The sequence below is a fragment of the Somniosus microcephalus genome, chromosome 6 (assembly GCF_052327205.1).
Source record: "Somniosus microcephalus isolate GS21.2 chromosome 6, FLI_Smic_1.0, whole genome shotgun sequence".
Lineage (NCBI taxonomy): Eukaryota > Metazoa > Chordata > Chondrichthyes > Squaliformes > Somniosidae > Somniosus > Somniosus microcephalus.
The window spans coordinates 271,252,190-271,276,123 of NC_140992.1; positions in this window are offsets into that span (position 1 = coordinate 271,252,190).

Below are 23,934 nucleotides of genomic sequence, written 5' to 3' on the forward strand. Positions count from 1 at the left end.
CTCTTTTATAGAACGGTCCAATTAATCCCATTCCCCTGCTCTTTCCCCATAACCCTGTTTTTTTTTTTAAAAATACCCTTCAAGTATTTAATAGAATAAATAAGGAGAAATTGTTTCCAGTGGCAGAAGGGTCGGTAACTCCAGCCCAGTTACTGGGGTTATTAGCAACACCGCCAACACCCCCCCAATTGCCATAATTAACACGGTTCAGTCCTGGATCTGATTAACAGCAGTAATAACTGCAGAATTGGACCAGGGCAGTCACGTGTGACCTCGGTGGTGTTTCAGCAGGTGAGCCGAACTGCCAGGCGGGTCGGTAACCAAAGGACAGAGATTTAAGATAATTGGCAAAAGAACCGAGGTGGGGAAATTTACGCGGTGAGTTGCTGTGATCTGGAATGCGCTGCCTGAAAAGGCGGTGGAAGCAGATTCAGTAATAACTTTCAAAAAGGCAATTGGATAAATACTTGAGAAGGGTAAATTTGCAGGGCTTTGGGGAAAGGGTAGGGGAAAGAGACTAATTGGAGAGCTCTTTCAAAGAGCCGGCCCAGCCACGATGGGCCAAATGGCCTCCTTCTGTGCTGTATGACTGTATGATTGGGAAATTGTGATGTTCCACCTATTAAGTTCAATGAATGGATAATCAGGGGCTGTGTGTGTAATTGCCTGTAGCACTTCTCACTGGGAGCACCTGATTGTGCAACAAGCCTTTTATGTTTTTATTTAAATTGCCTGTCGGTCCACCCATGTCTGAGTGTCCACTTGTAGCGAGCTGTGACAGTAGATTCAGCACTAAATATACAAAAACAAAAGAAGTTGATGAATTAATCAGTAGACCATAAGGTAGATTTAGCAAGTTAGCATTCCTGTCACACAACTTCCTGTGATGGGAGCTCATGTCAAAATATTCAGGCATGTAAAGGTCAACTCACTCTAAAGTGACTTTCGGTCCATTGGTTTTAAAACTGGAGACCTAATCACTCAAACTCGAGTGATGCTCATGAAGACGTCGAAGCAGGTTTATAGTTCGAATAGAACAGGAAGATCCCAGTTGGTGAAGTCACAAACAGGCAGTATTGTTCCGATAGCAAAATACTGCAGATGCTGGAAATCCGAAATAACAACAGAAAATGCTGGAAAAACTCAGCAGGCCAGGCAACATCCGTGGAGAGAAATTAGAGTCGACGTTTCGGGTCTAACCCTTTTTCAAAACTGGAAAGGAAATGAAATAGATCGAAAGGCAGGGGTGGGAGACAACAAAAGAAGTGAAGAGACATTAAGAGGTATTCAAAACCAGACGAGATGGTGATAGGACAGTGGAGACAAAAGACGGCTCAGATTAGGTGTGAAATGTTCTGGCAGAATGAGAGACAGCTCCACGGCAGAGACTGGCTCAGTGCCCACAAATGTGATGTTAAATGTTAACTTTCAACTTTGCGTGTGGCAAGGCCTGCTTTCGTAGGTGGCACCATTGGAGGCAACATTGAGAAACATAAGAAATAAGAGCAGGAGTCGACCATACGGCCCCTCGAGCCTGCTCCATCATTCAATAAGATCAAGACTGATCATCAACCTCAACTCCACTTTCCCGCCCTATCCCCATAATCCTTGATTACCTTAATATCCAGCGGTCTATCGATCTCTGTCTTGAATATACTCAATGACTGAGCATTCACAGCCCTCTGGGGTAGAGAATTCCAAAGATTCACAACCCTCTGAGTGAAGAAATTTCTCCTCATCTCAGTCCTAAATGGCCGACCCCTTACAGTGAGACTATGACCCCTAGTTCTAGACTCTTCAGCCAGGGGAAACATCATCTCAGCATCTACCCTGTCAAGCCCTCTAAAAATTGTGTACGTTTCAATGAGATCACCTCTCATTCTTCTAAACTCCAGTGAACATAGGCCCATTCTACTCAATCTCTCCTCATAGGACAGCCCGCTCTTCCCAGGAATCAATCTAGTGAACTAGAGGGACAGTACCTTATGGACAAGGGATGCCACCAGAAATTGCTCATTTCTAGAGGAGTCTAAAGAGTGGATGTAAAAGGGGGGGGGGGGGAAACGAAAGTAAAACAGATAGTGGATTGAACGATGGTGAACTTTTGGTTCTTTGCATTGTGTTTTTTGCATGTCTTGAAGTGGTAGTGTGGGCAATAGCTAAGTATGTCTAGTGATGCAGGTTTTGGCTTCCTTGAGCTTGTTTAATTGCCTTAGGGAGTCCAAGAGAGAATTCCCAGAAGTTTTCCTGAAGTTGGCCACAGTGTTTTTTTCTCTCTCTGGATTTTCAAAAGGCATTTGATAAAGTACCACATAATGATATTGTTAGCAAAATTGAAGCCCATGGGATTAAAGGGGCAGTGGCTGTGTAGATAGGAAATTGGCTAAAGGACAGAAGCAGAGAGTAGTGGTGAACAGTTGTTATGCAGACTGGAGGGAAGTGTGCAGTGGTGTTTCTCAGGGGTCGGTGTTGGGACCACTGCCCTTTTTTGACATATATTAATGACTTGGTCTTAGATATACAGGGAATAATTTCAAAGTTTGCAGGTGACACGACACTTGAAAATGTAGTAAGCAGTGAGGAGGATAGTGATAGACTTCAGGAGGACATAGACAGACTGGTGAAATGGGTAGACACATGGCAGGTGATATTTAATGCAGAGAAGTGCAAAGTGATTCGTTTTGGTAAGAAGAATGAAGAGAGGCAATATAAACTAAATTTTAAAGGGGTGCACCAACAGAGAGACCTGGGGGTGTACGTACACAAGTCTTGGAAGTGGCAGGACAAGTTGAGAAGGCTGTTAAAAAGGCATACGGGATCCTTGGCTTCATAAATAGAGGCAGAATACAAAAACAAGGAAGTTATGTGAAAAAATATTGAATAACTGGTTAGCACCCAGTTGGAGTATTGTGTCCAATTCTGGGCACCACACTTTAGGAAGGATGTCAAGGCCTTGGAGAGGGTGCGGAGGAGATTGACCAGAATGGTTCCAGGGATGAGGGACTGCAGTTACGTGGAGAGACTAAAGAAGCTCGGAATGTTCTCTTTAGAGCAGAGAAGGTTAAGAGGAGATTTATTAGAGGTTTTCATAATCATGAAGAGTTTTGACAGAGTAAATAAGGAGAAACAGTTTCCAGTGGCAGAAGGGTCAATAACCAGAGGACACAGATTTCAGGTGATTGGCAAAAGAATCAGAGGCAACATGAGGAAAAAAAATTACGCAGCGAGTTGTTGTGATCTGGAACGCGCTACCTGAAAGGGCGGGGGAAGCAGATTCAATAGTAACTTTCAAAGGGGAGTTGGATAAATAGTTGAAGGGGTAAAATGTGCAGGGCTACGGGGAAAGAGCAGGGGGGAGTGGGACTATTTGGAGAGCTCTTTCAAAGAGCCGGCACAGGCACGATGGGCCAAATGGCCTCCTTCTGTGCTGTATCATTCTCTGATTCCAGGATCCTATATTTTTTGCCTTCCCCAGGTGTGAATAGCACCGCTGGCTGCAGTGGGGGTGGGGGAGTTGCAGGGAGGCAAGCACGATGTAATGCATGGTGAACACTGATGGGTCTAACTGTCTTTTGCATAAGAACATAAGAAATAGGAGCAGGAGTCGGCCATACAGCCCCTCGAACCTGCTCCACCATTCAATAAGATCATGGCTGATCATCGACCTCAACTCAACTTTCCTGCCCTATCCTATAGTAATGTACTTTAAAAAAAAGAGCAATCTATTTATCAAAAGCTCAATTCAGTTGATCAGAAACTTCAAATTGAGGATCCTGGCTATGTATTAAACATAGAAACTAGGAGCAGGAGTAGGCCATTCGGCCCTTTGAGCCTGCTCCGCCATTCAACGAGATCATGGCTGATCATCCAAACCCTAGCACCCGGTCCCTACACCGACAGCCATCCCACCCAAGCCCTATCCCCGTAACCCCGTAACCCCACATATTTAATCCCCCCTAACACTAAGGGCCAATTTTTATCATGGCCAATCAACCTAACCCGCACATCTTTGGACTGTGGGAGGAAACCGGAGCACCCGGAGGAAACCCACGCAAACACGGGGAGAATGTGCAAACTCCACACAGACAGTCACCCGAGGCCGGATTTGAACCCGGGTCCCTGGCGCTGTGAGGCAACAGTGCTAACCACTGTTAGCAGAAGTACAGCATACTTCTAAAATCCCTTGGTTCCCTTCGTGCCCAGAAATCTGAAGATCTCAGTCTTGAATATACTCATTGACTGAACATCCACAGTCCTCTGGGGTAGAGAATTCCAAAGATTCACCACCCTCTGAGTGAAGACATTTCTCCTCATTTCAGTCCCAAATGGCCGACCCCTTGTCCTAAGACTGTGACCCCTAGTTTCACCTTACTTTCAGTATATACTCTCCAGACCATCCCTAAAACCTCCACAAGCGCAGCGCAGCACAGCTCATATACACTTAGAAGGCAAGGATTAGGGAATAAGAAAGTGGAATTTGTTGGATTCTTACAAACCCTTCTCCAACCTATCTCTGGTGTTAACAGTGTTAATTATTCCTGGCACATTAAAAACATGTTAGCATTTGACATTGAGCAATTTTCTTTTTTGGCATTCCATGTAATGTCATTGTCCCATTTTCAGCTGCAATCCAGATTCTCTTAACTTCAAGAATTATAACTGCACCAACTCTTCCCTAGCCTACGGATTCCACTCTCAATGCAAGTGGCAATACTCACTGACTATTTAAAGATCTTGCATTTCTATAGCACCTCTCACAACCTCAGGACGTCCCAAACCACTTCACGGACAATGAAGTACTTTTTGAAGTATAGTCATTGTTGTAATATAGGTAAATGTAGCACAGCAAGATCCCACAAACAGCAAGGTGATGATGGCCAGATAATCTGTTTTAGTGATGTTGGTTGGTTGATGGATAAATATTGTCCAGGACACCAAGGAGAACTCCCCTGCTCTTCTTTGACATAGTGCCCATGGGATCTTTTACGTCTACCTGAGAGGGCTGATGGGGGAATCGGTTTAACGTCTCATCCAAAAGTCGGCACCATCGGCAGTAAAGCACTCCCTTGGTACTGCAGTGGAAGCGTCAGCCTAGATTCTGGGCTCAAGACTCTGGAGTGGCAGAATGGAAGAAGCCCAAAGAAAATTTCCCCCCTTTATATTAAATATTCATTGATTCCCAACACCACCAAAATAAATTAACTGGTCGTTTATATCATTTGCTGTTTGTGAAGCCTTGCTGTGTGCAAATTGGCTGCCACATTTGCCCTCATTTATAAAATCAGAGACTACATGTTGAGTCTGTGTGTCCCAGTTATGCTTATTATAAATCACTGGACACAGACAACAAGAATAACTTTAACAGGTCTTTACTATTCGGAGGTCAGGGCTGAACTGCCCAGCAATTCACTACACAACGTTTATATACCGGTGTGGTCACCACCGGTATTACAGTATACAGCAGCCAAGAGAAAGTAGTACATCTCTTAAGGTAGTTCTCTTAAGGTGGAACAGGTTACATACACCACAATCCTCCCTTTTTAGCTTAACAGTGTATATCCCCATTTAACATATATATATATATACAACTTCATGCAAAACAGTTCAAAGATTCAGTCTCTGAGGAGGCCTCCTGATCCGAGTTGGATAACGCCTTTCAGGGGTCTCTGATTCTCGTTGCTGGGGTGACTCATCTAGTTGATCTCTTATGGATTGGACATCATCATCAGGTACATTCACTTCTGAGGTAGATGCTTCAGGTTCACTAACTTCTTCCACGGTTGTCTCTGCCGTAACCATGGGTTCGACCCTTGTTCTCGATTCTACCAGTTGGTCAGCATGACGTCGTATTACATTTTCACCAATATCTACCGTGTACATCGGGGTCCTTGTCTGGCCCGAATTGTTCCAGATTGCCATTTCTCATTTTTATAGTCCCGGGCTAACACTGGTTGTCCTATTTCGAAACTCCGAGTGGTCTTGTTATTTATATGCTGGAACTGTTTGTTTTCGACTTCCCTCCACACATTTGGTTTTAACAAGTCCAACCTGGACCGCAACCTCCTGTTATAGAACATCATGGCAGGACTTTGGTTTGTCACTGCATGAGTGGCGTTTCGATATGCCAGTAGGAAATTGTCCACCTTGTGTTGTAGTGGAATCTGATCTTCGCTCATGGCCTTTATTGCTTTTTTGAATGTTTGTACAAATCTCTCGGCCAACCCGTTTGTAGCCGGATGATATGGGGCAGAGGTATAATGTTTCACCCCATTCTCCTTCATGAATTTCTGGAATTCTTCTGACACGAACTGCGGTCCGTTGTCTGAACATATTTGTTCTGGCAATCCATTTCTTGCAAATATCGTTCTTAGCACCGCGATCGTCTTTTCCGAGGTAGTGGTAGTTATCTTAATCACTTCTGGCCATTTAGAATGTGCGTCCACCGCAATTAAAAACATGGAGTCCATGAATGGACCAGCAAAGTCAATATGTACACGTTGCCATGGGGTTGAAGGCCATTCCCATGGATGCAGCGGTGCAATCGGAGGTGCATTTTGAACTTTTTGGCACCCTGAGCAGCTTTTCGTCAGATCCTCTATCTGTTGGTCGATACCCGGCCACCACACATAAGCCCTAGCAAGGCTTTTCATCTTGACTCCCCCCAGATGACCTTCATGCAGTTCCTTTAGAACTCTCTCTCTTAACTTAGGAGGAATAATCACCCTTGTTCCATACATCAATGCTCGTTGACAGACGGACAGCTGTTCTCGTCTTGCTGAGATTGCCGGTAACAGTGGATCACCATGTGCTGGCCATCCCTTCACTGTCAATTCGTAGACCCGGGACAGTGTCGGGTCGTTCCTGGTTTCTCTTTCAATACTTGCATTGGTGACTGGTAAACATTCGATGATGGTCGAGTGAAATAACTCAACAGGGTCAACCGTCGGTGCCTCCTCTGCTATAGGTAGTGGCAGGCGCAACAGCCCATCAGCATTACCATGCTGCTTTGTACCTTTGAATTCAATCTGATATTGATGTGCCCCTAGGAAAAGGGACCATCTCTGGAGCCTCTGTGCTGTCATCACCGAAACACCCTTCTTAGGGTTAAAAATGGATACCAACGGCTGGTGGTCTGTCAGTAGCGTAAACTTTTGGCCCTGCAGGTAATGATTAAACTTCTTTACTCCCCACACAAGGCTGAGAGCCTCCCTATCTATCTGAGCATAGTTGCGCTCAGCGGAGGTCAATGATCTGGATGCGAACGCGACTGGCCTCTCCAAGCCATTTCGCAAATTGTGTGAGAGTACTGCCCCAATACCATATGGAGAAGCATCACAAGCCAAATGAATAGGCAGCGTTGGGTTGAAGTGAGCCACCACTTCCTCTGAGGTGATCAATGCCTTGCTTTTGCGAAAGGCCCTCTTACAGTCCTCGCTCCACTTCCATGGTACTCCCTTCTGCAAAAGAGCGTTCAGCGGGTGCAGCACCGTGGATAAATTTGGCAGAAACTTATGGTAATAGTTAATCAACCCTAGGAACGACCTCAACTGGGATACATTATCCGGAGCGGGAGCCTTCACAACAGCTTCGATCTTGTCAGGAGACTTATGAAGCCCCTCCTGGTCAATGACATGACCACAGTACGAGATCCGCTTCTGAAAGAACTCACATTTCTGGCGATTAACTTGAAGTCCATATTCTTTCAATCTGGTGAGCACCAGTTCCAAATTTGCAAGATGTTCCTCATCATCATCTCCTGTAATCAGAATATCGTCCAGGTAACATTGTGTGCCTGGAATTCCCTGTAATACCTGCTCCACGGCGCTCTGCCAAATTGCTGGAGCCGATGCCACTCCAAAAACACGGTGGCATAGTGGTTAGCACTGTTGCCTCACAGCGCCAGGGACCCGGGTTCGAATCCGGCCTCGGGTGACTGTGTGGAGTTTGCACATTCTCCCCGTGTTTGCGTGGGTTTCCTCCGGGTGCTCCGGTTTCCTCCCACAGTCCAAAGATGTGCGGGTTAGGTTGATTGGCTATGATAAATTGACCCTTAGTGTTAGGGGGATTAAATACGTGGGGTTACGGGGATAGGGTGGGATATGTGTTGGTGTAGGGGTTACGGGGATCGGGTGGGATATGTGTCGGTGCAGGCTCGATGGGCCGAAATGGCCTCTATCTGCACTGTGGGGTTTCTGTGATTCTGTGATTCTGTGAAAAACCAGTCTATTATACCGATACAAGCCTCTATGCGTGTTGATCGTGAGATACTGACGTGACTCTTCCTCAACTTCCATCTGTAAGTACGCCTGCACCAGGTCTATCTTGGTGAAGTGTTTCCCGCCAGACAATCAAGCGAAGATATCCTCAATCCGCGGAAGCGGATATTGCACCGTGTGAAGCACCGGATTAACAGTGATCTTGAAATCTCCACAGATGCGAACCTTCCCCGGTTCCCCCGGCTTGTTGCTCGATGAACGCTTCATGACGGGAACAATGGGCGTGGCCCACTCACTCCAGTCCACCTTAGACAGTACTCCTGAACGTTCTAGCCCTTCCAGCTCAGCTTCCACAGCAGGTCGTATCGCATAAGGTACTGGTCTGGCTTTGAAAAATTTCGGGTTTGCATGTTCTTCAACCTTGATGTTTGCCGTAATTCCTCTCAGTGTTCCCAGTCCCTGTTGGAACACCTCTTTAGCATCGTCCAATATTCTGGACAATCGTTTAGGTTTGACATCTTTTTTACCAGAATCTACCGTTAGTGCTTTTAAGGAATGCCAGTCCATATTTATTCTCCTGATCCACTCCCATCCCAGTAGTGGTGGACCTCCCTCAGGTAGCACATATAAGTCCATTCCTCGGCTTTCTTTGCCCTTGTGGACCACCTTTACCTTTATCTTTCCGATGGGGTATACTCTTTGCCCCGTGTATGTTTTCAATACAATCTCCGTATCCCATAGGGGAATATGTGGGAATAACCTTTTGTAATCTTGCTTATTCATGACCGTCAATGCCGATCCAGTGTCCAATTCCATCTTCACTTGGACTCCTGCTATCTGAAGTGTGACCCAGATAGTTTGGAGGTCTGCTTCATTACCCACATTGTGTACTCTTAGACAACCCAGTTCCTTACTGCTGGAGTCTGAATCTGACTCCTGTTCATCCGAACTGTTCTCTGTCACCTTGTGTACCTTTCTGCACTTTTCCTGCGGTGACTTTTTGTTGCTGGTCTTCTTTCCTGACCGGCATACTTTAGCTATGTGACCAAGCCTGCCACATTTTCTGCATTCCTGATTTTTGAACCAGCACTGGTTCTGATCGTGCGTTGTCTTTCCACAATGATAACACTTTACTGCACCCAAGGCCATTTGATTGGTGCTGAGTTCCGGTGACCGTAGCTGCATTTCCGCAGTGCCTCTCGCTGCGGCTTCGTGCGATGCTGCAATAGTGACAGCTTTATCAAGCGTAAGATCATTCTCCTCTAGCAGTCGCTTTTGTGTTCCTTCTTTTAACAATCCACACACAAATTTATCTCTCAGCGCATCTGCTAGTCCTGTTCCAAACTGACAGTACTTTGATAGCTTACGCAGTTCAATTAAGAATTCAGCGTTGCTTTCTTCTTTCAGCTGCGTTCTTCTGTAAAATTTAAATCGTTCCGCTATCAGCAGCGGCGTGGGGTTTAAATGATTTTTCAGGACAGTAACAATATTCGCGAAAATCTGATCCGTCGGTTTATCTGGTGATACAAGGTGCTTCAATAGCCCGTACGTCTTCGCACCCATTGAGTTTAATAAGGTTAGTGCTTTCTTATCATCTGGTACCTCATTTGCTTTACAATAAACTTCCATGCGTTCTACATACGTGGCCCAATCGTCAACATCGCTATCAAAAGCATTGATGTTACCATGTTTAGGCATCCTTGCAAGTTTCTTTAAATTTTCTTTTTCCCAAAATGGCGGCTTCCCGTGCTTGTCTTCTTCCCCCACCTACTAAAATGGCGGCTTCCCACGCTTGGCGGTTTTTCCCGCGCTTGTCTTCTTCCCCCACTGGCTGCAATGGCGATTGCCGTGCTGCTGCCGTTCTCGCCTCCCCAGCAGTTCTCAATTCCCCGACGCTGCTTTTTGCTCCCCCGCGGTTCCCGTGGGCATTCACGCTTCCCCTGCTGTTGCGCTTCTCAGCCCCGCTTGCAGGCCGGTCCTTTACACCCGGCTGCGGTTGAGTTCTCCGCGGTTCTCGTGGCCTTAACGCTGCCCCAGTCGCTGCGCCTCTCGGCCCCGATTGCAGCCCGGCCCTTTTCACCGGCCGCGGTCGAGTTCTCCGCCCCTTTTCCTCCGTTTTCCCTCCCCTACTCCACAGCCAACGCGGCCGACTTTCTGCTCGTGTCGCTGATCGGCTTACCCACCACCGTGGTAGAAGGGATGATCACTGCCTGTCGCTGATGGAGGGCTTCGTGGTCAGAATTTTTCTTTTTAACCCGGGTTCTCGATGCCTCCCGTGCGACGTGGTGCTCAGCAGGATGATGAGGGCGGATGCCTCTTCTCGACGCCCGTTCTGAGGACGAAGCTGCCTTGGATGTAAAACTGCCGCAGGGTAAGATCGGACTCGTCGCCACTGTTGAGTCTGTGTGTCCCAGTTATGCTTATTATAAATCACTGGACACAGACAACAAGAATAACTTTAACAGGTCTTTACTATTCGGAGGTCAGGGCTGAACTGCCCAGCAAATCACTACACAACGTTTATATACCGGTGTGGTCACCACCGGTATTACAGTATACAGCAGCCAAGAGAAAGTAGTACATCTCTTAAGGTAGTTCTCTTAAGGTGGAACAGGTTACATACACCACACTACACTTTCCAATTAATTTGTTGGCTGTGAAGGATGCCCTGAGCAAAGTGAAAGCTTTGCTTGTATTGTTTCATTCTGAGGATTTGGGCATCGCTGGCAAGGCTGGTCCTTGGGAAGGTGGCACTACTGCTGAGTCGCTTGCTCGGGCACTACAGAGGGCAGTTAAGAGTCGACCATATTGGTGTGAGATTGCAGTCACCTATTTGGCTAGACCGGTTAAGGACGGCATGTTTCATTCTCTAAAGGACATTGGCAAGCCAGTTGGGTTTCTACGACAATCCGACAGCTTCATGGTCACGTTTACTGAGACCAGCTTTTTAAATTCCAGCTGGGGCCAGGAATTCGGGTCCCCATGGGTGAGTACGCGCTGGGTACGCACCCGTAGGGCCAACGAAAGTGCCGGTTTCATGCATGCACTGCGCATGCGCGGGAAACCGGAACTTCCGTTCCCTTGAAAGAAGGGGTTCACAGGTCGAACGCGTGCGCCGGAGAGGCAGCGCGTATGCCTGGAACTTCCATTTTTTTTACAGGTTTCTCCAGGAGGGTAAGTCTCCAGCAGCTACACTTTTAAAAAGCAGTCGCAAGGCCTGCTTTTAACAAGGTGAGTGGTGAATTAAGTAAAATTAAAACATTTTTTCCACGTTTATTATTTTTAAATAATTTAAAGAAAGGTAAGTTTATTTTTAGCCCTGTTAAAAACTGTAATTAATTTTTTCAAAAATTTAAATTATTGTTTAAAATAGTTATTTTATGTAATTTATAGTTATTTTAAAAATGTGATTTAAAAAAAAAATGATTTGAAGTTTTAGTTATGTTTTGGGGCCGATCTCTATTTCATAGATTTGACAGGCCTTCCTGTCAAATCTATGAATACAGATTCCCTGCTACCATTGGCTCCCCATGGCCCACGTGATCCCAGGGGACGCTTCGAACTAACTGCGCCCCTGGGATATGCAAGCACTGCGCGCCGGCAGTTGGAGCAGGCCCAGGATCGGAATCCCACGCGGGCCCACAGCACAACGGCCGGCGCGGTAGGTAAGTGCAGGTCGGGGGCTTGCACCCGCTGGAAGCCCCCGACCCGAATTTCTGGCCCCAGCTGCAGGTTTTTCCAATGAAATTCAAATTCTCAAACTGCCACGGTGGGGTTTGAACTCGTGTTCTCTGGGTTAGTCCAGTAGCACAGGTGCTACATAAATGTCTTTCTTTATTGGCAACAGAGTCTTTAGTGGAGTTAATGGAGGAGTTTGTCCCTTGGTAGGATGAACCCTAATTTCCGGTTATGAATAGAAACTTGGGGGTATATTTACCCACGTTTAATAATGTTATTGAAAAGATAGCTGTCAAAGTAGAGTATTAAACCTCACTTTACACTGTATCACAGTGTGGTATAGCAGCTGTACCTCCTATGACCGGAAAGCCCTGCAGCGGGTAGTCAAAACTGCCCAACGCATTACCGGCACCCGGCTACCAACCATTGAGAACATCTACCAGAAACGCTGTCTACGGAGGTCACTGACCATCATCAAAGACCCTACCCACCCCAGCCACAGTTTGTTCGCCCCCCTGCCATCTGGGAGACGCTACAGATGCATTCGCACCCGCACGACCAGATTTAGGAACAGCTTCTTTTCCCAGGGCTGTCATCCTACTGAACTCCACAAATAAACTCTAAAGCCTGCACATCTGTCAATGCACTTTATTATGTTTATGTTTATGTTACAAGCCAAATGTATGTTAAATGTCTTAATCAAAATGTACACTCTCAGGAGCCGCAAGCTTACATTTCGTTGTACTGCACTTGTGCACTAACAATGACAATAAAGTTGATTATTATTATTATTATTATGTCTCCTATTTGTTTTGCTACAATTATCGACTGTTTTGGCCATGTGCCTTCAAAGGGCCTTCCTAAGTAACCTGTAACAAAGATTCCTTAAATAACTACGTCAGTTGAAGTATGGATGGAATTAAACTCTTGTTTGCCTTCATCCAATTTACTTGGGTTTTCAAAAGGCCTCCGCTGAGGTACCACATAGTAGTCTCATGACTAAAGGAGTCAGGGGGCAAGTAGCAGAATGGATAGCCAGCTGGCTACAAATCAGAAAACAGAGAGCAGGGGGTTAAAGGTATTTTACTCAGAATGGTAAAAGGTGGGAAGTAGTGTTCCACAGGGATCGGTGCTGGGACCACTATTGTTCGCCATTTACATAAACAATTTGTACGCGGGAATCGGAAGAACAATTTCAAAATTTGTGGGCGACACCAAATTGGGAGAGTTGTAGTAAATACTGAGGAGAGCCGACGAAATACAGGAAGACATTAATAAACTTGCAGAATGGGCGTGTAAATCGCAAATGAATTTCAATATAGATGAGTGTGAGGTGTTGCATTTTGGTGGGATGTATAAAAAGGTCGCATACTCCTTGGGAAATAAGTCTAAATGCGATAGAAGAACAAAAGGATCCAGGAGCACCGATTCATAGATCATTAAAAGTAGCAACGCAGATTAACAAGACAAAAAATGCAAACAAAGCACTGGGGTTCATTTCTAGAGGAATCAAAATGAAAAGCAGAGAGGTTCTGTTAAACTTGTATCGAACCTTGGTTCGACCACACTTGGATTACTTTGCACAGTTCTGGTCCCCAAATTCCAGAGGATTATAGACACCGGAGAATGCTTTAACGAGCACCTTGCTGCCAGTAATAACCATGATGAATAATATTTTCAAGTTTTGCTAAAAAAGGTGCCATCAGCAATTCCGCTTTAAAAAAAAATTAAACTGTTGCAACGTTTTGCTCCCCCGCTCAGCTTTAAATGATGTCATCGGAGCTCAACACGCATATTTAAAGATGACCCCTCCAGCTTGGGTCAGGTGACCCTGCCGCCTGCGATTTAAAATTGCAATCGGGTCAGATCTGGGTGCGAAAGGAGTGGCTCAGTGCCCCCACTCTATTTTAACCGCTTCCCCCCACACCCCACCGTCCGATTTCCGCTGGGTGGGGGGAGTTACAATCGACCGCATGTAGTGTGGCCTTACACGTGAGGAAGGGTTGCTTGAGCAAGGTAACAGACGACAGTCTGCAACCGTACGCCAACTATATAAAAACCCACCACGAAAGCGCTTAAAATGGCGCCAGCCACTCTGTGAAACAGCAGCCAATATTTACGCAGCTGTTATCGACCCACTGTCCAGATGGACGGAATCGTGGCACGCTCGCAACATAAAGAACCAACACCTCATCACTGACCCAACAGCAGAGGTCCCTGGCTCCGACCTCCCTCGGAGACCGTGGACAGCGCTCAACCCAATCCGCACAGGGCACGGACGGTGAGGCCTCCTGCTCCACATGTGGAAGATGAGGGACGACCCGAAATGCGACTGTGACCATGAGTCCCAGACCGTGGAACACATCACATCGACCTGCCCACTGAGGTCTGTCACGGGAGGCACCTCATTTCTCCACTCGGCATCTCAAGAGGCCATCGAATGGAGAGCCTAGACATCCCATGATAAGCTTTTACCTTCATACGAAACAACAACAACTATAGTCAGTGTCTACATAGAAGAGAAGTAAAGCAAGAGAACTGAAGGGACCATTTTACTTCAGTGCACTATACACCATTTCAGATTAAAATGACTCCTGGTAGATTGACAAAGGAATTTAATTGAATTCTGTACCTTGCTTTTTATTTGCAAGAACCAAGAACTGATAACAATATATTGTCACCATTTCAGTTTAAGCAACTGGGGTTTTCAAACATATTTTAAAGATTAGATAAAAGCCTCTAGATGAAATTGTTTGTGTCGAGACGGTGGTCTCTGCTTAACCTTTCAATAACATCTGCCCTGATCTTGAATAAACATCTCTGGCCTATGTTATCCTGATCTGTTACAACTCTTACATAATATCACAGCTCTCAGATAGTACCACGGGTCTCAGCTAATGTTCCAGGCCTCAGTAAAACATCTCAGATAGTATCACAGGCCATAGATAATTCTACAGGTGTCAGTAATACATCTGAGAAAGTACCACAGCTCAGATAGTGCAACAACTCAGATAGTACCACACCTAAGAAGGCTGACAGGGCCTCAGTTTTATGTCTCATCAAAAGGACGGCATCTCCTAGCATGAAGCACTCCCTCAGTTCTGCATTGAAGATTGCATACTCAAGTCTCTGGAGTGGGGCATGAACCCACAATCTTTTGACTCACTGGTTAGCGGGTTAACACTGAGTCAAGGCTTCATTGAGTGATAGGACAATGGAATGTGAACATTCTGTGCTAATGGGTTATATAAACCCCCTGCAGAATACATATGTACAGGACTCCTAATCTTCAACAAATATTCTTCACTGTCAGGCGAGACAACCACTTTGCTTTCCAATTACTACCCAATACTAGATAACACAGTCTTAGAAAACTGCCACCTTCCTGTCAAGTGTTGCTGAGCTACATAGAAAAAACTTGGCAGCCATACTGGCAGAGATTGGTTTTAGCAAAGGAAAAATTGGCAGTGAGGAAGGGAAATAGATAGGAAAGGTTTGTATTTATATAACTCCGCATCATGTCCCTTTGAAACATTTTGAAAGTTCTTCACAATTACTTTGATTGATGAAGTGGTGTAGACAAACAGAGCAGCCATTTTGTACCCCTCACACTGTCCAGTACTCCCCAGATTGGCTACAAGCGTTCAGAAGATGCCTCGTAATCTTTCCTTCAGCGTAAGCGAACTCAGTTCTGGGAATCGAGACCTGGCCATCCCTTGGGAGTTTCCTCAGGACATTGTTAGGTGGAGGAGCCCTGGCCCACTCCAAACAAGGCCACTGGCTTAAAAGGAGGGTGCTGGGCTGTTGGCAAGGACTCCCAATACTGGGGCTTTCCCATCTCCTTAGCCTAGAGGGTACCCTGGGCCACCAAAGAGAGGGAAAGTTTTAAAAGGCACTGCAGCTCCCTTACAAAGGAGGCCAAGGAGCGGTCGCTCTCTTTCGCTCTATTCCAGGCAGGACCGGGCTCTCTCGCAAACCCCGAGCACCATGGGTGCCCTCCACTGGGGCATAAATGAGGGAAATCCCCTTCCCCCTGCTTGGCTCCTAATTTTCCCTCAATCCTCTGCCACTAGGGATCGGCCTTGCAGCTCCTCCATGCATTATCCCAGGGCAGGGATTTTTATCTTGCACTTCAGTGATAGGAACTGAATGCAAGGTGTTGTCTGACCAAAGCACGTACAGTCTCAGTGTGTTTGTCCTCTGGTGATTTAGCAAAATATAGCCCACCATTCTGTTGGCTTTATTCACTGCTCCATATTCACGTCCTGACCATCAACATCCTGGAGGTCACCATTGATCAGAACTTAACTGGACCAATCACGTCAAACCTGTGGCTACAAGAGTAGCTCAGAAGCTGGGTATTCTGCGATGAGTGTCTCACCTCCTGACTCCCCAAAGCCTTTCCACCATCTACAAGGCACAAGTAAGGAGTGTGATGGAATACGCTCCACTTGCCTGGATGAGTGCAGCTCCAACAACACTCAAGAAGCTCAAAACTATCCAGGACAAAGCAGCCCGCTTGATTGGCACCCCATTCACCACCTTAAACATTCACTCCCTCCACCGCCGGTGTACCGTGGCTGCAGTGTGCACCATCTACAAGATGCACTGCAGCAACTCGCCAAGGCTTCTTTGACAGCACCTCCCAAACAGTCGCATGGGAACACCACCACCTCCAAGTTCCCCTCCAAGACACACATCATCCTGACTTGGAAATATATCGGCCGTTCCTTCATCGTCGCTGGATGCACCTTCGCCGCACGGACTGCAGCCGTTCAAGAAGGCGGCTCACCACTACCTTCCCAAGGGATGGGTGATAAATGCCGGCCTTGTCCAGTGATGCCCACATCCCTTGAGTAAATTTAAAAAAAATAACGAGTGGGTATCGCAGGGCCAATTTTCCTTCTGCCACCCTTCCCTTCCCTCTTCACTCCAGCATAAGTCCGGCACTGTGCTGGTCCACTGCACTCAAGTGGATCGTAGCTGGACCTGGATTCAGTTAACTAGCTTGCTTTGGACTTCACCCAGATGCAGAGACATCCGTGTGACTGAATGTGCACCCCTCCTGATTGGGGGGTGGGGTGGAGTTAGGTGGAGGTTCCTTGCCCACTGCCTGAGAGGCCCACAGCAGATCTAGAGGGAAAAATTCGGTTGATTTGCGCCTCCTGTTTAACAGGCGCAAAGCAACTAGCGCCTGGGCGTGGCGCCGCTGACGCCTCCCGTGAAATTCAGCGGGAGGTTAGCGGCAGCGGTAACCATTAGCACCCCGCAGTGCTGCGCTGCCAGAGATGATGTCATTGCTGCGTGCAGCTCTCCGCTTGCGCCCCAGCTGCAATCTTCGGTAGCGCCCCCTGACTTACCGCTGGACGCTATGTCCAACAGGATCAGGGGGGCCTACCTGCGGCCGGGGTAGCACAAATTGAAGGGAAGGTGCTGGGCAGCCATTTTTGTTGCTGGCCACCTGCCAGCACTTGCCTCCTCTGCCGTCCCCGGCCATCTGTGAAGCTCCCCCCGCCGCCCCCCCCCCGTGGAGTGCCAGCGGCGCTCCGTGAGCCCGGCACTTCTCTTGAGTGCCGGGCTCTTCTGCCGGCACTCTGATCCCTGGTGGCCCAGCTGGGCCCCGGGTCGCGCTGCGCTAGGCCCCTCCCCTTTAATAAGGGAGGAAGGCCTGCAGTACCGTGGCGCGACGGGCTGTAGAGCGTGGCGCTGCAGCACGTAGCACCGCAATAATCACTCACAGTGCCCCAGGAGGGAGGCGGGGCGCTTCCAGTAACTAAAAGTAGCGCCCCGACGAAGTTAGCGCCCCATAGGGGGCGCGACCCAATTTTTCCCCCCTAATGTTTCCATATGTGGGTGAGACCAAAACTAGGGACCATAAATATAAGATAGTCACTATTACTCTGATAGGGAATTCAGGAGAAACTTCTTTACCCAGAGAGTGGTGAGAATGTGGAACTCGCTACCACAGGGAGTGGTTGAGGCGAATAGGACAGATATATTTAAGGGGAAGCTAGGAAAACACATGAGGGAAAAAGTAATAGAAGGATCTGCTGATAGGGTTGGATGAAAAGGGGAGGGAGGAGGCTCGTAGAGTGCATAAACACTGACATCGACCAGTTGGACTGAGTGGCCTGTTTCTGTGCTGTAAATTCTATGTAATTCTATGTAATGATCCCTCCCACTCCCCCCCACCCCCGGCTAAGGGGGTCGGCTGGCTGACATCCAAAATAAAGCACCCAGAAGACCAAGAGTCCTATCGATCCTCCTGAAATGAAGAAAGTTTCCTGTCTGCAGGAGGGAGGAGATAGCTGCCAACCTCTTCTCAGATCCTCCCCTCTGAAAGTGCTCGGGTACGATCTGCAATCCCTACTTTCACAACAGTTCAGGCCTCCGCCAAACAGAGAACCAGAAGAATGATGCAGGAGACATCATTAACATCGAGTTACACCAAGCCTACAGCACAGAAACAGGTCATTCAGCCCAACTATTCGATGCTAGCTATTGTGCGCCACATGAGCCTCCTCCCACCCTTCTTCACACTTTTAAAATGCTCGTCCTTGTTTTCAAACTCCCTCCATCGCTCCGCTATTGGCGGCCATGCATTCCCTCCCTAAGCTCCTCCCTCTCTCCACCTCTCTCTCCTCCTTTAAGACGCTCCGTAAAAACATCGGCAGCGGGTGGAGGCGGAGCTGAGCGGCAGAGCGACTACAAGAGGCCCCAGAGGCTCAGGTAGGCCCCAGTGCGGCATCGGCAGCGGGTGGAGGCGGAGCTGAGCGGCAGAGCGACTACAAGAGGCCCCAGAGGCTCAGGTAGGCCCCAGTGCGGCATCGGCAGCGGGTGGAGGCGGAGCTGAGCGGCAGAGCGACTACAAGAGGCCCCAGAGGCTCAGGTAGGACCCAGTGCGGCATCGGCAGCGGGTGGAGGCGGAGCTGAGCGGCAGAGCGACTACAAGAGGCCCCAGAGGCTCAGGTAGGCCCCAGTGCGGCAGCGGGTGGAGGCGGAGCTGAGCGGCAGAGCGACTACAAGAGGCCCCAGAGGCTCAGGTAGGCCCCAGTGCGGCATCGGCAGCGGGTGGAGGCGGAGCTGAGCGGCAGAGCGACTACAAGAGGCCCCAGAGGCTCAGGTAGGCCCCAGTGCGGCATCGGCAGCGGGTGGAGGCGGAGCTGAGCGGCAGAGCGACTACAAGAGGCCCCAGAGGCTCAGGTAGGCCCCAGTGCGGCAGCGGGTGGAGGCGGAGCTGAGCGGCAGAGCGACTACAAGAGGCCCCAGAGGCTCAGGTAGGCCCCAGTGCGGCATCGGCAGCGGGTGGAGGCGGAGTCGGGACCAGCGGGAGCAGCGAGGAGGAGCTCGGGAGAAAACCCGGCGAGCAGCGAGGCCCGAGACCAGTCGGGAGCAGTGAGTCGGAGCCCGGTATAAAAACCGGAGAGAGGCGAGGCCCGAGACCACAGCTGGGGCAGTCGGGAGAGCAGGAGGCCAGTAACTGCTGGGGCAGTCGGGAGAGCAGGAGGCCAGTAACTGGTGAGTTTAAAAGCTCACATTTCGCGGGCTTTTTCTTTCACAGCTGGTGCAGTCGGGAGAGCAGGAGGCCAGTAACTCTTATATAGGTGGAGCTGTTGCTAAACCCGAAACACTACAGTGTAGTGTCTCCCACCCTTCCACCTCCTCTAACCTTTTAGGGGTTAGGGGAAGTTGAAAAGGTAGGTTCAATTTATTTTATTTCAGGAGCCTAACCTAGGTGGAAAAGGTTCCAGGACAGGAGGCGGCAGTGAAAATACAACACCAGAAAACAGGTAGGTGACTGGTTGGTGAGTACTTTCACAAACTTATTCTAAGTAGAATTCAATAATTAAGCTAAATCGTAGTAAATAAAAGGGTATTGTAAGGGTTAAGTCATGGAAGGGCAGCTCGGACCCGTGTCATGCTTCTCCTGTGCCATGTGGGAAATCAGGGACACTGTCCCTGACAACTATGTGTGCAGGAAGTGTGTCCAGCTGCAGCTCCTAGCAGACCGCATGGCGGCGCTGGAGCTGCGAATGGACTCACTCTGGAGCATACGCGATGCTGAGGATGTTGTGGATAGCACATTCAGTGAGTTGGTCACACCGCAGGTAAAGGCTAGCTCAGACAGTAAATGGGTGACCAAAAGGCAGGGTAAAGGCAGGAAGGTAGTGCAGGAGTCACCTGCGGTCATCTCCCTCCAAAACAGGTTTACCGTTTTGGGTACTGTTGGGGGAGATGACTTATCAGGGGAAGGCACCAGCAGCCAGGTTCAGGGCACCATGACTGGCTCTGCTGCACAGAAGGGCGGGAAAAAGAGGGATAGGGCTATAGTGATAGGGGATTCAATTGTAAGGGGGATAGATAGGAGTTTCTGTGGCCGAGACCGAGACTCCAAGATGGTATGTTGCCTCCCTGGTGCAAGGGTCAAGGATGTCTCGGAGCGGGTGCAGAGCATTCTGAAGGGGGAGGGGGATCAGCCAGTTGTCGTGGTACATGTAGGTACCAACGATGTAGGTAAAAAGAGGGAGGAGGTCCTACAAGCTGAATTTAGGGAGTTAGGAGCTAAATTGAAAAGTAGGACCTCAAAGGTAGTAATCTCTGGATTGCTACCAGTGCCACGAGCTAATAAGTTTAGAGAGAGTAAGATAGATAAGCTAAATACGTGGCTTGAGCAGTGGTGCAAGGGAGAGGGATTTAAATTCTTGAGGCATTGGAACCAGTTCTTGGGGAGGAGTGACCTGTACCAAGGGGACGGTCTACACCTGAACTGTGAGGGAGCCGATGTCCTCGGGGTAATATTTTCTAGGGCGGTTCCGGAGGATTTAAACTAATTTGGCAGGGGGATGGGAACCTAGGTAGTGGAAAAGAGGGAAGTCATATGAAGTTAGAAATAGATGGTAGAAAGGTTAGAAGCAATAAGCAAAGGAGAGAAACACAAAGGGCCAAGCTAATTCATAATGAGAGTGTGAAAAAAGCAAGCCTGAAGGCTTTGTATCTTAATGCTAGAAGCATTAGGAACAAGGTGGATGAATTAGTTGTGGAAATAGAGGTAAACAAGTATGATTTGATTGGGATTACAGAAACGTGGCTGCAGGGTGGGCAAGGCTGGGAACTTAACATCCAGGGATATACAATATTTAGGAAGGATCGGCAAAAAGGTAGGGGAGGTGGGGTAGCATTGCTGGTAAAGGAGGGGATTAATGCAATGGAAAGGAAGGATATTAACTCGGATGAAACGGAATCTGTATGGGTAGAAATGAGAAATAGCAAGGGGAGGAAAACGTTAGTGGGTGTGATATATAGGCCTCCAAATAGTAATATGGAGGCGAGGGAAGGCATAAAAAGGGAAATTAGAGAAGCGTGCGATAAGAGCACAGCTGTCATCATGGGTGACTTTAATTTACATATTGATTGGACTACCCAAATTAGTAAAAATTCTGAGGAGGAGGAATTCCTGGAATGTTTTCGGGACGGTTATCTGGACCAATATGTCGAGGAGCCGACTCGAGATCAGGCCATTTTAGACTGGGTATTGTGCAATGAGAAGGGACTTATCAGCAATCTTCTTGTACGAGGCCCCTTGGGTCAGAGCGATCATAATATGATCGAGCTCTCAGTCGAGATGGAGAGTGAGGAAATTGAATCAGAGACTAAGGTCCAGAACTTAAATAAAGGGAATTACGAGGGTATGAGACGGGAATTGGGTAAGATTGATTGGGTGGTGTTTCTGGGGGGATTGACAGTGGATAGACAATGGCAAGCATTCAAAGATAGAATGGAAGAATTCCAGAACATGTTTATACCGGTTTGGCATAAAAATAAACCTAAAAAGGTGACTCAACCGTGGATAACGAGGGAAATTAGGGACAGCATAAAATCAAAAAAAAGGGCATATCAACTGGCAAAAAAAAGCACCAGACCGGAAGATTGGGGGCAGTACAGGATACAGCAAAAGAGGACAAAGGGATTAATCAGGAAGGGGAAAATAGAATACGAAAGTAAACTTGCAGCAAACATAAAGACAGACTGCAAAAGCTTTTATCGGTATATCAGGAGGAAAAGACTGGTAAAATCCCAAGTCGGTCCCTTGCAGTCCGATTCGGGAGAATATATAATGGAGAATAAGGAAATGGCAGACCAATTAAACTCATACTTTGGTTCTGTATTCACAAAGGAGGACACAAATAACCTCCCAGGAATATCGACAAACATAGGGACTAATGAGAGGGAGGAGCTGACAGAAATTAGTATCTCTAGGGATATGGTGTTGGGTAAGTTGAGGGGACTGAAGGCCGACAAATCCCCGGGGCCTGATAAACTACATCCTAGGGTACTTAAGGAGGTGGCCCTGGAGATAGCAGATGCTCTAAGGATCATCTTCCGGAACTCCATTGACTCGGGAACAGTACCCGTGGATTGGAGGGTAGCTAATGTTACCCCAATATTTAAAAAGGGGGGTAGAGAGAAAGCAGGGAATTATAGACCAGTAAGCCTTACATCGGTTGTGGGCAAAATGCTAGAGTCCATTATTAAGGATAAAATAGCGGAGCACTTGACAAATGGGGAAAGGATCGGACAGAGTCAACATGGATTTACAAAGGGTAAATCGTGTTTGACTAATCTGCTGGAATTTTTTGAGGAAGTAACTGGTAAAATAGATGGGGGAGAGCCAGTGGATGTGGTGTACCTTGACTTCCAGAAAGCCTTCGATAAGGTTCCACACAAAAGATTATCATGCAAAATTAAGGCTCATGGGATTGGGGGCAAAGTATTAACGTGGATAGAGAACTGGCTGGCGGATAGAAAACAGAGAGTTGGAATAAACGGCTCGTTTTCGGAGTGGCAGGCAGTGACCAGCGGGGTGCCACAAGGATCTGTCCTGGGACCCCAGCTGTTCACAATATATATAAATGATCTGGATCAGGGAATTGGATGCAATATTTCCAAATTCGCTGACGACACTAAACTAGGAGGAGGGGTGGGCTCTGATGAGGATGTCAGGAGGCTACAGTGCGATTTGGACAGGTTGGGGGAATGGGCGGATACGTGGCAGATGCACTATAATGTGGATAAATGCGAGGTTATCCACTTTGGGGGTAAAAACAGGAGGGTGGATTATTATCTAAATGGCAATAGATTGGGAGATGGGGAAGTGCAGAGGGACCTGGGTGTTCTTGTGCACCAGTCACTGAAGGAGAGCATGCAGGTGCAACAGGCGATTAAGAAGGCAAATGGTATGTTGGCCTTCATATCAAGGGGGTTCGAGTATAGGAATAGAGATACCTTACTACAGCTGTACAAGGTGCTGGTGAGACCGCATCTGGAGTATTGTGTACAGTTTTGGTCGCCCCATCTGCGGAAGGATGTTCTTGCCATGGAAAGAGTGCAGCGGCGATTCACCAGGCTGATACCTGGAATGGCGGGAATGACCTACGAGGAGAGATTGAATAATTTGGGCTTGTACTCACTGGAGTTTAGAAGATTGAGAGGGGATGTCATCGAAACATATAAAATTATGGCAGGCCTGGACAGGCTGAATTCAGAGAGAATGTTTCCAATGGCAGGGGAGCACAGAACCAGGGGCCACAGTCTAAAAATAGCGGGCAAATCATTTAAAACAGAGATGAGGAAGAATTTCTTCACTCAAAGAGTGGTGAGCCTGTGGAATTCCCTGCCACAGAGGGCTGTGAAGGCTAATTCAATAAATATTTTCAAGAGAGAATTGGATATATTTCTGAAGGCTAAGGGGATTAAGGGTTACGGAGAAAAGGCGGGGACGGGGTACTGAACTGGTAAGATCAGCTATGATCTCAGACGAAGATCAGCCATGATCTCATTGAATGGTGGAGCAGGCTCGAAGGGCCGAATGGCCTACTCCTGTTCCTATCTCTATGTTTCTATGTTTCTATGTTTAACCAATCTGTCCCAATGCCTCCTTACGTGGCTCGGTGTCAATTTTTGTTTGATAATTGCTTCTGTGACGTACCTTGGGATGTTTTACTATGTTAAAAGGTGCCCGTTGTTGTTGTTGAGCAGGGAA